The sequence below is a fragment of the Pleurodeles waltl genome, chromosome 7 (genome assembly GCF_031143425.1).
Source record: "Pleurodeles waltl isolate 20211129_DDA chromosome 7, aPleWal1.hap1.20221129, whole genome shotgun sequence".
Lineage (NCBI taxonomy): Eukaryota > Metazoa > Chordata > Amphibia > Caudata > Salamandridae > Pleurodeles > Pleurodeles waltl.
This window is the reverse complement of record NC_090446.1, coordinates 944,787,646-944,800,793: the sequence shown is the minus strand read 5'-3', so window position 1 is coordinate 944,800,793 and position 13,148 is coordinate 944,787,646. Positions and strand designations below refer to the sequence as shown.

Here is a 13,148-nt window from a genome sequence, read left to right as displayed (position 1 = left end):
GTCTCCTCTCAGCACGACGAGCGAGGTCCCTCGAATCCAGCAACTCATTCCAAGTGGCCCCCACAGTCCAGTGACTCTTCAGTCCAAGTTTGGTGGAGGTAAGTCCTTGCCTCACCTCGCTAGACTGCATTGCTGGGAACCGCGAATTTTGCAGCTACTCTGGCCCCTGGGCACTTCCGGTGGAAATCCTTTGTGCACAGCCAAGCCTGGGTCCACGGCACTCTAACCTGCATTGCACGACTTTCTAAGTTGGTCTCCGGCGACGTGGGACTCCTTTGTGTAACTTCGGGTGAGCACCATTTCACGCATCCTTGTAGTGCCTGTTTCTGGCACTTCTCCGGGCGCTACCTGCTGCTAAGATGGATCCTTCTCTTGCTCGACGTCCCCTCTACCTCCTGGTCCAATTTGCGACCTCCTGGTCCCTCCTGGGCCACAGCAGTGTCCAAAAACGCTAACTGCACGATTTGCAGCTAGCAAGGCTTGTTGGCGTTCTTTCGGCGGGAAAACACTTCTGCACAACTCTCCATGGCGAGTGGGATCCGTCCACCAAAGGGGAAGTTTCTAGCCCTTTTCGTTCCTGCAGAAACCTCAGCTTCTTCTATCCAGTAGAAGCTTCTTTGCATCCACAGCTGGCATTTCCTGGGCATCTGCCCATCTCCGACTTGCTTGTGACTTTTGGACTTGGTCCCCTTGTTCCACAGGTACCCAAGATTGGAAATCCATTGTTGTTGCATTGTTGGTTTGTGTCTTTCCTGCATTATTCCTCTAACACGACTTCTTTATCCTTAGGGGAACTTTAGTGCACTTTGCACTCACTTTTCAGGGTCTTGGCAGGGTTATTTTTCTAACTCGCACTATTTTCTTATAGTCCCAGCGACCCTCTACAAGGTCACATAGGTTTGGGGTCCATTCGTGGTTCGCATTCCACTTTTGGAGTATATGGTTTGTGTTGCCCCTATCCCTATGTGTCCCCATTGCATTCTATTGTAACTATACATTGTTTGCACTGTTTTCTAAGACTATACTGCATATTTTTACTATTGTGTATATATATGTTGTGTATATTTCCTATCCTCTCACTGAGGGTACACTCTGAGATACTTTGGCATATTGTCATGAAAATAAAGTACCTTTATTTTTAGTATAACTGTGTATTGTGTTTTCTTATGATATTGTGCAAGTGACACTAGTGGTACTGTAGGAGCTTTACTCGTCTCCTAGTTCAGCCTAAGCTGCTCTGCTAAGCTACCATTATCTATCAGCCTAAGCTGCTAGACACCCTATACACTAATAAGGGATAACTGGGCCTGGTGCAAGGTGCAAGTACCCCTTGGTACTCACTACAAGCCAGTCCAGCCTCCTACACTGTCAGAGAAAGTGATGCCAATAATTACAAAGTTTGAAAGATGCACTCTTGGATGGATTTGGCTTAACCACTGAACAATACAGGATTAAGTTCAGAGACACCAGAAAAGAGTCTTCTCAAGACTGGACAGATTTTGTGGACTGTTCAGTGAAGGCCTTGGAAGGGTCGTTGCATGGCAATAACGTTTCTGACTAAGCCTGTCCAATCTTATTCTGAGATAGCATATTCTTAACAATTGTTTGTCTGACTTGTTGCATCAATACCTAGTGGACTCTGACCTGACCTCTCCCCAAGAATTGGGAAAGAAGGCAGACAAATGGATCAGAACAAGGGTGAACAGAAACGTTCATACAGGGGGTGACAAGGATGGCAAGAAGAAGGATGGCAAGTCTTTTGAGAAGGGTGGGGACAAAAGTAAGCATTCTGAGTCTTCATCAGGCCGACAAAAATCCTCTGGGGGTGGTTGGTCAAAATCCTCTTCTAATAATCAACCTAAAAAGCCTTAGTGTTATTTGTGTAAAGTCAAAGGCCATTGGGCAACTGATTCCAGCTGCCCAAAGAAAAACACCAAACTTCCCACCACCACAACCCCTGCTGCATATTCTAGTGCCCCTAGTAATAGCAGTGGTGGTAGGAAATCTACTACTAAAAGCCAATCCAAGGGTGTAGCTGGACTTACTATTGGTAATGTAGTTGGGGTTGGTCTTATTAGGGAGACCACAGAGGCTGTTTTAGTCTCTGATGGTGTGTAGGAGGCTGGACTGGCTTGTAGTGAGTACCAAGGGGTACTTGCACTTTGCACCAGGCCCAGTTATCCCTTATTAGTGTATAGGGTGTCTAGCAGCTTAGGCTGATAGATAATGGTAGCTTAGCAGAGTAGCTTAGGCTGAACTAGGAGACGTGTGAAGCTACTACAGTACCACCTAGTGTCATATGCACAATATCATAAGAAAACACAATACACAGTTATACTAAAAATAAAGGTACTTTATTTTTATGACAATATGCCAAAGTATCTTAGAGTGTACCCTCAGTGAGAGGATAGGAAATATACACAAGATATATATACACAATAGCAAAAATATGCAGTATAGTCTTAGAAAACAGTGCAAACAATGTATAGTTACAATAGGATGCAATGGGGAAACATAGGGATAGGGGCAACACAAACCATATACTCCAAAAGTGGAACTATTCTCGCTGGGACTATTAGAAAATAGTGAGAGTTAGAAAAATAACCCTCCCCAAGACACTGAAAAGTGAGTGCAAAGTGCACTGAAGTTCCCCTAAGGACAAAGAAGTCGTGTTAGAGGAAAAATGCAGGAAAGACACAAACCAACAATGCAACAACTGTGGATTTCCAATCTAGGGTACCTGTGGAACAAGGGGACCAAGTCCAAAAGTCACAAGCAAGTCGGAGATGGGCAAATGCCCAGGAAATGCCAGCTGCGGGTGCAAAGAAGCTTCTACTGGACAGAAGAAGCTGAGGTTTCTGCAGGAACGAAAAGGGCTAGAGACTTCCCCTTTGGTGTACGGATTCCACTCGCCGTGGAGAGTCGTGCAGAAGTGTTTTTTCGCCGAAAGGACGCAAATAAGCCTTGCTAGTCGCAAATCGTGCGTTTGGCGTTTTTGGACGCTGCTGGGGCCCAGGAGGGACCAGGAGGTCGCAAATTGGACCTGAAAAGAGAGGGGACGTCGAGCAAGACAAAGAGCCCTCACTGAAGCAGGTAGCACCCGGAGAAGTGCCAGAAACAGGCACTACGAGGATGCGTGAAACGGTGCTCGCCGAAGTTGCACAAAGGAGTCCCACGTCGCCGGAGACCAACTTAGAAAGTCGTGCAATGCAGGTTAGAGTGCAGTGGACCCAGGCTTGGCTGTGCACAAAGGATTTCCGCCGGAAGTGCACAGGGGCCGGAGTAGCTGCAAAGTCGCGGTTCCCAGCAATGCAGCCCAGCGAGGTGAGGCAAGGACTTACCTCCACCAAACTTGACTGAAGAGTCACTGGACTGTGGGGGTCACTTGGACAGAGTCACTGGATTCGAGGGACCTCGCTCGTCGTGCTGAGAGGAGACCCAAGGGACCGGTAATGCAGCTTTTTGCTGCCTGCGGTTGCAGGGGGAAGATTCCGTCGACCCACAGGAGATTTCTTTGGAGCTTCTGGTGCAGAGAGGAGGCAGGCTACCCCCACAGCATGCACAATCAGGAAAACAGTCGAGAAGGCGGCAGGATCAGCGTTACAGAGTTGCAGTAGTCGTCTTTGCTACTATGTTGCAGGTTTGCAGGCTTCCAGCGCGGTCAGCAGTCGATTCCTTATCAGAAGGTGAAGAGAGAGATGCAGAGGAACTCGGATGAGCTCTTGCATTCGTTATCTAAAGTTTCCCCAGAGACAGAGACCCTAAATAGCCAGAAAAGAGGGTTTGGCTACCTGGGAGAGAGGATAGGCTACTAACACCTGAAGGAGCCTATCAGCAGGAGTCTCTGACGTCACCTGGTGGCACTGGCCACTCAGAGCAGTCCAGTGTGCCAGCAGCACCTCTGTTTCCAAGATGGCAGAGGTCTGGAGCACACTGGAGGAGCTCTGGACACCTCCCAGGGGAGGTGCAGGTCAGGGGAGTGGTCACTCCCCTTTCCTTTGTCCAGTTTCGCGCCAGAGCAGGGGCTAAGGGGTCCCTGAACCGGTGTAGACTGGCTTATGCAGAATTGGGCACCTCTGTGCCCAACAAAGCATTTCCAGAGGCTGGGGGAGGCTACTCCTCCCCTGCCTTCACACCATTTTCCAAAGGGAGAGGGTGTCACACCCTCTCTCAGAGGAAGTTCTTTGTTCTGCCATCCTGGGCCAGGCCTGGCTGGACCCCAGGAGGGCAGCTGCCTGTCTGAGGGGTTGGCAGCAGCAGCAGCTGCAGTGAAACCCCAGGAAGGGCAGTTTGGCAGGGCCAGGGTCTGTGCTACAGACCACTGGGATCATGGGATTGTGCCAACTATGCCAGGATGACATAGAGGGGGCAATTCCATGATCATAGACATGTTACATGGCCATATTCGGAGTTACCATTGTGAAGCTCCATATAGGTAGTGACCTATATGTAGTGCACGCGTGTAATGGTGTCCCCGCACTCACAAAGTTCAGGGAATTGGCTCTGAACAATGTGGGGGCACCTTGGCTAGTGCCAGGGTGCCCTCACACTAAGTAACTTTGCACCTAACCTTTACCAGGTAAAGGTTAGACATATAGGTGACTTATAAGTTACTTAAGTGCAGTGTAAAATGGCTGTGAAATAACGTGGACGTTATTTCACTCAGGCTGCAGTGGCAGGCCTGTGTAAGAATTGTCAGAGCTCCCTATGGGTGGCAAAAGAAATGCTGCAGCCCATAGGGATCTCCTGGAACCCCAATACCCTGGGTACCTCAGTACCATATACTAGGGAATTATAAGGGTGTTCCAGTAAGCCAATGTAAATTGGTAAAATTGGTCACTAGCCTGTTAGTGACAATTTGAAAGTAATGAGAGAGCATAACCACTGAGGTTCTGGTTAGCAGAGCCTCAGTGAGACAGTTAGGCACCACACAGTGAACATATACATGCACACCTATGAGCACTGGGTCCCTGTGTGACAGGGTCCCAGTGACACATACATATAGGCCACAAACCTATGAGCAGTGGGGTCCTGACCAGCAGTATCCCAGTGACACATAACAAACATACTGAAAACATAGGGGGTGATTCTGACTATGGCAGACGGCGGAGGCCGTCCGCCATAGTACCGCCGCCAAATGACCGCACCGCGGTCAAAAGACCGCGGCGGCCATTCAGACATTTCCTCTGGGCCGGCGGGCGCTCTCCAAAAGAGCGCCCGCCGGCCCAGAGGAAATGCCCCTGCAACGAGGACGCCGGCTCAGAATTGAGCCGGCGTAGTTGCAGGGGTGCGACGGGTGCAGTTGCACCCGTCGCGTATTTCAGTGTCTGCAAGGCAGACACTGAAATACTTTGCGGGGCCCTCTTACGGGGGCCCCTGCCGTGCCCATGCTATTGGCATGGGCACGGCAGGGGCCCACAGGGGCCCCGCGGCACCCCCTACCGCCATCCTGTTCATGGCGGGTTTCCCGCCATGAACAGGATGGCGGTAGGGGCTGTCAGAATCCTCATGGCGGCGGAGCACGCTCCGCCGCCATGAAGGATTCCCCCGAGCAGCGGTAAGTCGGCGGGAGCCCGCCGACTTTCCGCTTCTGACCGCGGCTGAACCGCCGCGGTCAGAATGCTCGTGGGAGCACCGCCAGCCTGTTGGCGGTGCTCCCGTGGTCGGTGGCCCTGGCGGCCACCGGCCGCCAGGGTCAGAATGACCCCCATAGTGTTTTCACTATGAGCACTGAGGCCTGGCTATCAGGATCCCAGTGAGACAGTGAAAACAGTGACAAACATCCTGACATACACTCACAAACAGGCCAAAAGTGGGGGTAACAAGGCTAGAAAGAGGCTACCTTCTCACATGGTGTGTGAGAAGGTAGCCTCTTTCTAGCCTTGTTACCCCCACTTTTGGCCTGTTTGTGAGGGTATGTCAGGGTGTTTGTCACTGTTTTCACTGTCTCACTGGGATCCTGATAGCCAGGCCTCAGTGCTCATAGTGAAAACACCATGTTTTCAGTATGGTTGTTATGTGTCACTGGGATCCTGCTAGTCAGGGCCCCAGTGCTCATAGGTTTGTGGCCTATATGTATGTGTCACTGGGACCCTGTCACACAGGGCCCCAGTGCTCATAGGTGTGCATGTATATGTTCCCTGTGTGGTGCCTAACTGTCTCACTGAGGCTCTGCTAACCAGAACCTCAGTGGTTATGCTCTCTCATTACTTTCAAATTGTCACTAACAGGCTAGTGACCAATTTTACCAATTTACATTGGCTTACTGGAACACCCTTATAATTCCCTAGTATATGGTACTGAGGTACCCAGGGTATTGGGGTTCCAGGAGATCCCTATGGGCTGCAGCATTTCTTTTGCCACCCATAGGGAGCTCTGACAATTCTTACACAGGCCTGCCACTGCAGCCTGAGTGAAATAACGTCCACGTTATTTCACAGCCATTTTACACTGCACTTAAGTAACTTATAAGTCACCTATATGTCTAACCTTTACCTGGTAAAGGTTAGGTGCAAAGTTACCTAGTGTGAGGGCACCCTGGCACTAGCCAAGGTGCCCCCACATTGTTCAGAGCCAATTCACTGAACTTTGTGAGTGCGGGGACACCATTACACGCGTGCACTACATATAGGTCACTACCTATATGTAGCTTCACCATGGTAACTCCGAATATGGCCATGTAACATGTCTATGATCATGGAATTGCCCCCTCTATGCCATCCTGGCATTGTTGGTACAATTCCATGATCCCAGTGGTCTGTAGCACAGACCCTGGTACTGCCAGACTGCCCTTCCTGGGGTTTCTCTGCAGCTGCTGCTGCTGCCAACCCCTCAGACAGGCAGCTGCCCTCCTGGGGTCCAGCCAGGCCTGGCCCAGGATGGCAGAACAAAGAACTTCCTCTGAGAGAGGGTGTGACACCCTCTCCCTTTGGAAAATGGTGTGAAGGCAGGGGAGGAGTAGCCTCCCCCAGCCTCTGGAAATGCTTTGTTGGGCACAGATGTGCCCAATTCTGCATAAGCCAGTCTACACCGGTTCAGGGACCCCTTAGCCCCTGCTCTGGCGCGAAACTGGACAAAGGAAAGGGGAGTGACCACTCCCCTGACCTGCACCTCCCCTGGGAGGTGTCCAGAGCTCCTCCAGTGTGCTCCAGACCTCTGCCATCTTGGAAACAGAGGTGCTGCTGGCACACTGGACTGCTCTGAGTGGCCAGTGCCACCAGGTGACGTCAGAGACTCCTTGTGATAGGCTCCTTCAGGTGTTAGTAGCCTTTCCTCTCTCCTAGGTAGCCAAACCCTCTTTTCTGGCTATTTAGGGTCTCTGTCTCTGGGGAAACTTCAGATAACGAATGCATGAGCTCAGCCGAGTTCCTCTGCATCTCCCTCTTCACCTTCTGATAAGGAATCGACCGCTGACCGCGCTGGAAGCCTGCAAACCTGCAACATAGTAGCAAAGACGACTACTGCAACTCTGTAACGCTGATCCTGCCGCCTTCTCGACTGTTTTCCTGCTTGTGCATGCTGTGGGGGTAGTCTGCCTCCTCTCTGCACCAGAAGATCCGAAGAAATCTCCCGTGGGTCGACGGAATCTTCCCCCTGCAACCGCAGGCACCAAAAAGCTGCATTTCCGGTCCCTTGGGTCTCCTCTCAGCACGACGAGCGAGGTCCCTCGAATCCAGCGACACCGTCCAAGTGACCCCCACAGTCCAGTGACTCTTCAGCCCAAGTTTGGTGGAGGTAAGTCCTTGCCTCACCTCGCTGGGCTGCATTGCTGGGAACCGCGACTTTGCAAGCTTCTCCGGCCCCTGTGCACTTCCGGCGGAAATCCTTCGTGCACAGCCAAGCCTGGGTCCACGGCACTCTAACCTGCATTGCACGACTTTCTAAGTTGGTCTCCGGCGACGTGGGACTCCTTTGTGCAACTTCGGCGAGCACCGTTTCACGCATCCTCGTAGTGCCTGTTTCTGGCACTTCTCCGGGTGCTACCTGCTTCAGTGAGGGCTCCTTGTCTTGCTCGACGTCCCCTCTCTCTGCAGGTCCAATTTGCGACCTCCTGGTCCCTCCTGGGCCCCAGCAGCGTCCAAAAACGCCAAACGCACGATTTGCGTGTAGCAAGGCTTGTTGGCGTCCATCCGGCGGGAAAACACTTCTGCACGACTCTCCAAGGCGTGGGGGATCCATCCTCCAAAGGGGAAGTCTCTAGCCCTTGTCGTTCCTGCAGTATTCACAGTTCTTCAGCCTAGTAAGAGCTTCTTTGCACCAACCGCTGGCATTTCTTGGGCATCTGCCCATCTCCGAGCTGCTTGTGACTTTTGGACTTGGTCCCCTTGTTCCACAGGTACCTTCAGACAGGAATCCATCGTTGTTGCATTGCTGATTTGTGTTTTCCTTGCATTCTCCCTCTAACACGACTATTTTGTCCTTAGGGGAACTTTGGTGCACTTTGCACTCACTTTTCAGGGTCTTGGGGAGGGTTATTTTTCTAACTCTCACTATTTTCCAATAGTCCCAGCGACCCTCTACAAGGTCACATAGGTTTGGGGTCCATTCGTGGTTCGCATTCCACTTCTGGAGTATATGGTTTGTGTTGCCCCTATCCCTATGTTTCCCCATTGCATCCTATTGTAACTATACATTGTTTGCACTGTTTTCTAAGACTATACTGCATATTTTTGCTATGGTGTATATATATCTTGTGTATATTTCCTATCCTCTCACTGAGGGTACACTCTAAGATACTTTGGCATATTGTCATAAAAATAAAGTACCTTTATTTTTAGTATAACTGTGTATTGTGTTTTCTTATGATATTGTGCATATGACACTAAGTGGTACTGTAGTAGCTTCACACGTCTCCTAGTTCAGCCTGAGCTGCTTTGCTAAGCTACCATTATCTATCAGCCTAAGCTGCTAGACACCCTATACACTAATAAGGGATAACTGGGCCTGGTGCAAGGTGCAAGTACCCCTTGGTACTCACTACAAGCCAGTCCAGCCTCCTACATTGGTTGTGCAGTGGTGGGATAAGTGCTTGAGACTACTTACCACTCTTGTCATTGTACTTTTCATAAGAGAAAAATATACAAAACAAGGTCAGTGTATATACACATAGACAAAAAGTTTTGCATTTCCTCTTTTCACTCTTTTCTAAGTGCTGAAAAGTACTTCTAAACTTTCAAAAAGTTCTTAAAAGTTTAAAAAGTTTTTTCTGTCTTTCCAAAAAGTTCTGAAAACTTTTTTTCTTTGTCTATCACTTTAACTCTCTCTAAAAATGTCTGGCACAGGCCAAAAAGTTGAACTGTCCAAACTTGCATATGATCACCTTAGCTGGAAAGGAGCAAGGAGTCTCTGCATAGAGAGAGGTTTGAGTGTAGGGAAGAATCCTTCCTTAGAACTGTTAATTAATATGCTTAGAGTACAGGATAAGGCCATAAGTGCCCAATCTGTAGAAAAAGTAGCTAATGGTTCTCAATCTGATCCAGGGACTCCCCCAGGAAAAGGTTCAGGAAAGAAACTTCTCAGCCTGCCCATTACTAGACAGTCTAGCATAGTTGGTACAGAGGTTGAATCACACCATACTGATGATGTGATCTCACATTATGCTGGTAGCCAAGCTGTTAGGGTGCCCTCTGTAAGGGACAGGTCTCCTTCTGTTCATTCCCATCATACCTCTGTATCTAGAAATGTCCCTCCCACCCACCCTGATGACAGATTGTTAGAAAGGGAGCTCAATAGATTGAGAGTGGAACAAACCAGACTGAAGCTCAAGAAGCAACAGCTGGATTTGGATAGACAGTCTTTAGAAATAGAGAGGGAAAGACAGAAGTTGGGTTTAGATACCCATGGTGGCAGCAGCAGTATTCCCCATAGTCATCCTGCAAAAGAGCATGATTCCAGGAATCTGCACAAGATAGTTCCCCCTTATAAGGAGGGGGATGACATTAACAAGTGGTTTGCTGCACTTGAGAGGGCCTGTGCTGTACAGGATGTCCCTCAAAGGCAGTGGGCTGCTATCCTATGGCTATCATTTAGTGGAAAAGGTAGGGATAGGCTCCTTACTGTGAAAGAAAATGATGCCAATAATTTTACAGTTCTTAAGAATGCACTCCTGGATGGTTATGGCTTAACCACTGAACAGTACAGGATAAAGTTCAGAGAGACCAAAAAGGAGTCTTCACAAGACTGGGTTGATTTCATTGACCATTCAGTGAAGGCCTTGGAGGGGTGGTTACATGGCAGTAAAGTTACTGATTATGAAAGCCTGTATAACACAATCCTGAGAGAGCATATACTTAATAATTGTGTGTCTGATTTGTTGCACCAGTACCTGGTAGACTCTGATCTGACCTCTCCCCAAGAATTGGGAAAGAAGGCAGACAAATGGGTCAGAACAAGGGTGAACAGAAAAGTTCATACAGGGGGTGACAAAGATGGCAATAAGAAGAAAGATGGTGAAAAATCTCAAGATAAGCATGGGGATAAGGGTAAAACCAAAGATCCCACTTCAAATCTTAAACACTCTTCAGAGGGTGGGGATAAAACAAATTCTTCCTCTTCTTCCCAACCTGCACACATTAAAAAGCCTTGGTGCTTTGTGTGTAAAAACAGAGGCCATAGGCCAGGGGATAAGTCCTGTCCAGGTAAACCCCCTGAGCCTACCACCACTAATACATCAAGCTCTAGTGCCCCTAGCAGTAGTGGTACTAGTGGTGGGACTGCTGGCAACAGTCAAGCAAAGGGTGTAGTTGGGTTCACTTATGGGTCCATAGTGGAAACTGATGTAATCAGTCCCAAGACAGTTTCTGTCACACCTAGTGGCATTGGCCTTGCCACACTGGCTGCTTGTCCCCTTACAATGGATAAGTACAGGCAGACAGTTTCAATAAATGGTGTTGAGGCCTTGGCCTACAGGGACACAGGTGCCAGTTTCACTTTGGTGACTGAAAACCTAGTGCCTCCTGAACAACACATCATTGGACAACAGTATAAGATTATTGATGTCCATAACTCCACTAAGTTTCTTCCCTTAGCTATAATTCAGTTTAGTTGGGGTGGAGTTACTGGCCCTAAGCAGGTGGTGGTATCACCTAGCTTACCTGTAGACTGTCTCTTAGGTAATGACCTAGAGGCCTCAGGTTGGGCTGATGTAGAGTTTTATGCCCATGCAGCCATGCTGGGCATCCCTGAGGAATTGTTCCCTCTCATTTCAAGTGAAATGAAAAAGCAAAGGAGAGAAGGCCTGAAAACTCAGGATCCCTCTCCATCAACAGGTAAAAAGGGTATCACAGTATCCCCTAACCACCCTACCATTCAGGATACTATTCCTGTGGTGGGAGAAACCTCTCCTGGGGTGGCACCTGTTCCAAGGGAATCATCAGCTGGCAAAGCTGGACTCCCTGAGGTGGAAGTACCTCTCTGTGGGATAACTAACATTGGTGACAAAAAGAACACCATTTTAGTTAACATGGAGCATCCCTCCAACCCTCCCAGAGAAACTTTAGTGCAGAAACCCTGTACTGCCTCACAACACTTAGGACAGCATCCCTGCCCTAGTGTGGAGCTCATAGGACAGCATCCCTGCCCTGCTCCAGCTCAAGAGAAACAGCATCCCTGTTCTCTCTTCCAGCCAAATGGACAAAGTTTTTGCCCAGCCATGGCTTTTCTGAGACAGCATCCCTGTCTGGCATTTCCATCACTACAAATAGGTTCAGTGGACAATTCCCACTGCTCTAAACTAAAACTTACTGATAGAAACTCTGAAAATACATCTTCACATTGTTGCTTAGCTAAAAAACTTCAAACAGGGTGGTTTACATCCCCACAGGGAAGTAACCATATAGTGGATGATAAAGGGAGTAACCAGTCTATTGCAGAGCTACTCTCTACTTATCACCACTTAGACAATAAAGTCTCAACTGGCCAAGGTTAGCCTTATTGTCCTTCGTTTGGGGGGGGGTTGTGTGAGAAGGTAGCCTCTTTCTAGCCTTGTTACCCCCACTTTTGGCCTGTTTGTGAGGGTATGTCAGGGTGTTTGTCACTGTTTTCACTGTCTCACTGGGATCCTGATAGCCAGGCCTCAGTGCTCATAGTGAAAACACCATGTTTTCAGTATGGTTGTTATGTGTCACTGGGATCCTGCTAGTCAGGGCCCCAGTGCTCATAGGTTTGTGGCCTATATGTATGTGTCACTGGGACCCTGTCACACAGGGCCCCAGTGCTCATAGGTGTGCATGTATATGTTCCCTGTGTGGTGCCTAACTGTCTCACTGAGGCTCTGCTAACCAGAACCTCAGTGGTTATGCTCTCTCATTACTTTCAAATTGTCACTAACAGGCTAGTGACCAATTTTACCAATTTACATTGGCTTACTGGAACACCCTTATAATTCCCTAGTATATGGTACTGAGGTACCCAGGGTATTGGGGTTCCAGGAGATCCCTATGGGCTGCAGCATTTCTTTTGCCACCCATAGGGAGCTCTGACAATTCTTACACAGGCCTGCCACTGCAGCCTGAGTGAAATAACGTCCACGTTATTTCACAGCCATTTTACACTGCACTTAAGTAACTTATAAGTCACCTATATGTCTAACCTTTACCTGGTAAAGGTTAGGTGCAAAGTTACCTAGTGTGAGGGCACCCTGGCACTAGCCAAGGTGCCCCCACATTGTTCAGAGCCAATTCACTGAACTTTGTGAGTGCGGGGACACCATTACACGCGTGCACTACATATAGGTCACTACCTATATGTAGCTTCACCATGGTAACTCCGAATATGGCCATGTAACATGTCTATGATCATGGAATTGCCCCCTCTATGCCATCCTGGCATTGTTGGTACAATTCCATGATCCCAGTGGTCTGTAGCACAGACCCTGGTACTGCCAGACTGCCCTTCCTGGGGTTTCTCTGCAGCTGCTGCTGCTGCCAACCCCTCAGACAGGCAGCTGCCCTCCTGGGGTCCAGCCAGGCCTGGCCCAGGATGGCAGAACAAAGAACTTCCTCTGAGAGAGGGTGTGACACCCTCTCCCTTTGGAAAATGGTGTGAAGGCAGGGGAGGAGTAGCCTCCCCCAGCCTCTGGAAATGCTTTGTTGGGCACAGATGTGCCCAATTCTGCATAAGCCAGTCTACACCGGTTCAGGGACCCCTTA

The 13,148-nt window shown here is 49.2% G+C and overlaps 1 protein-coding gene across 1 annotated transcript in view; it reads left to right on the top strand.

Moving 5' to 3' along the window:
* Positions 1–13,148, top strand: part of DNAH17 (dynein axonemal heavy chain 17) — a 7,556,186-nt gene that overhangs the window by 7,520,437 nt on the left and 22,601 nt on the right. The gene's annotated exons all lie outside the window — the stretch shown is intronic.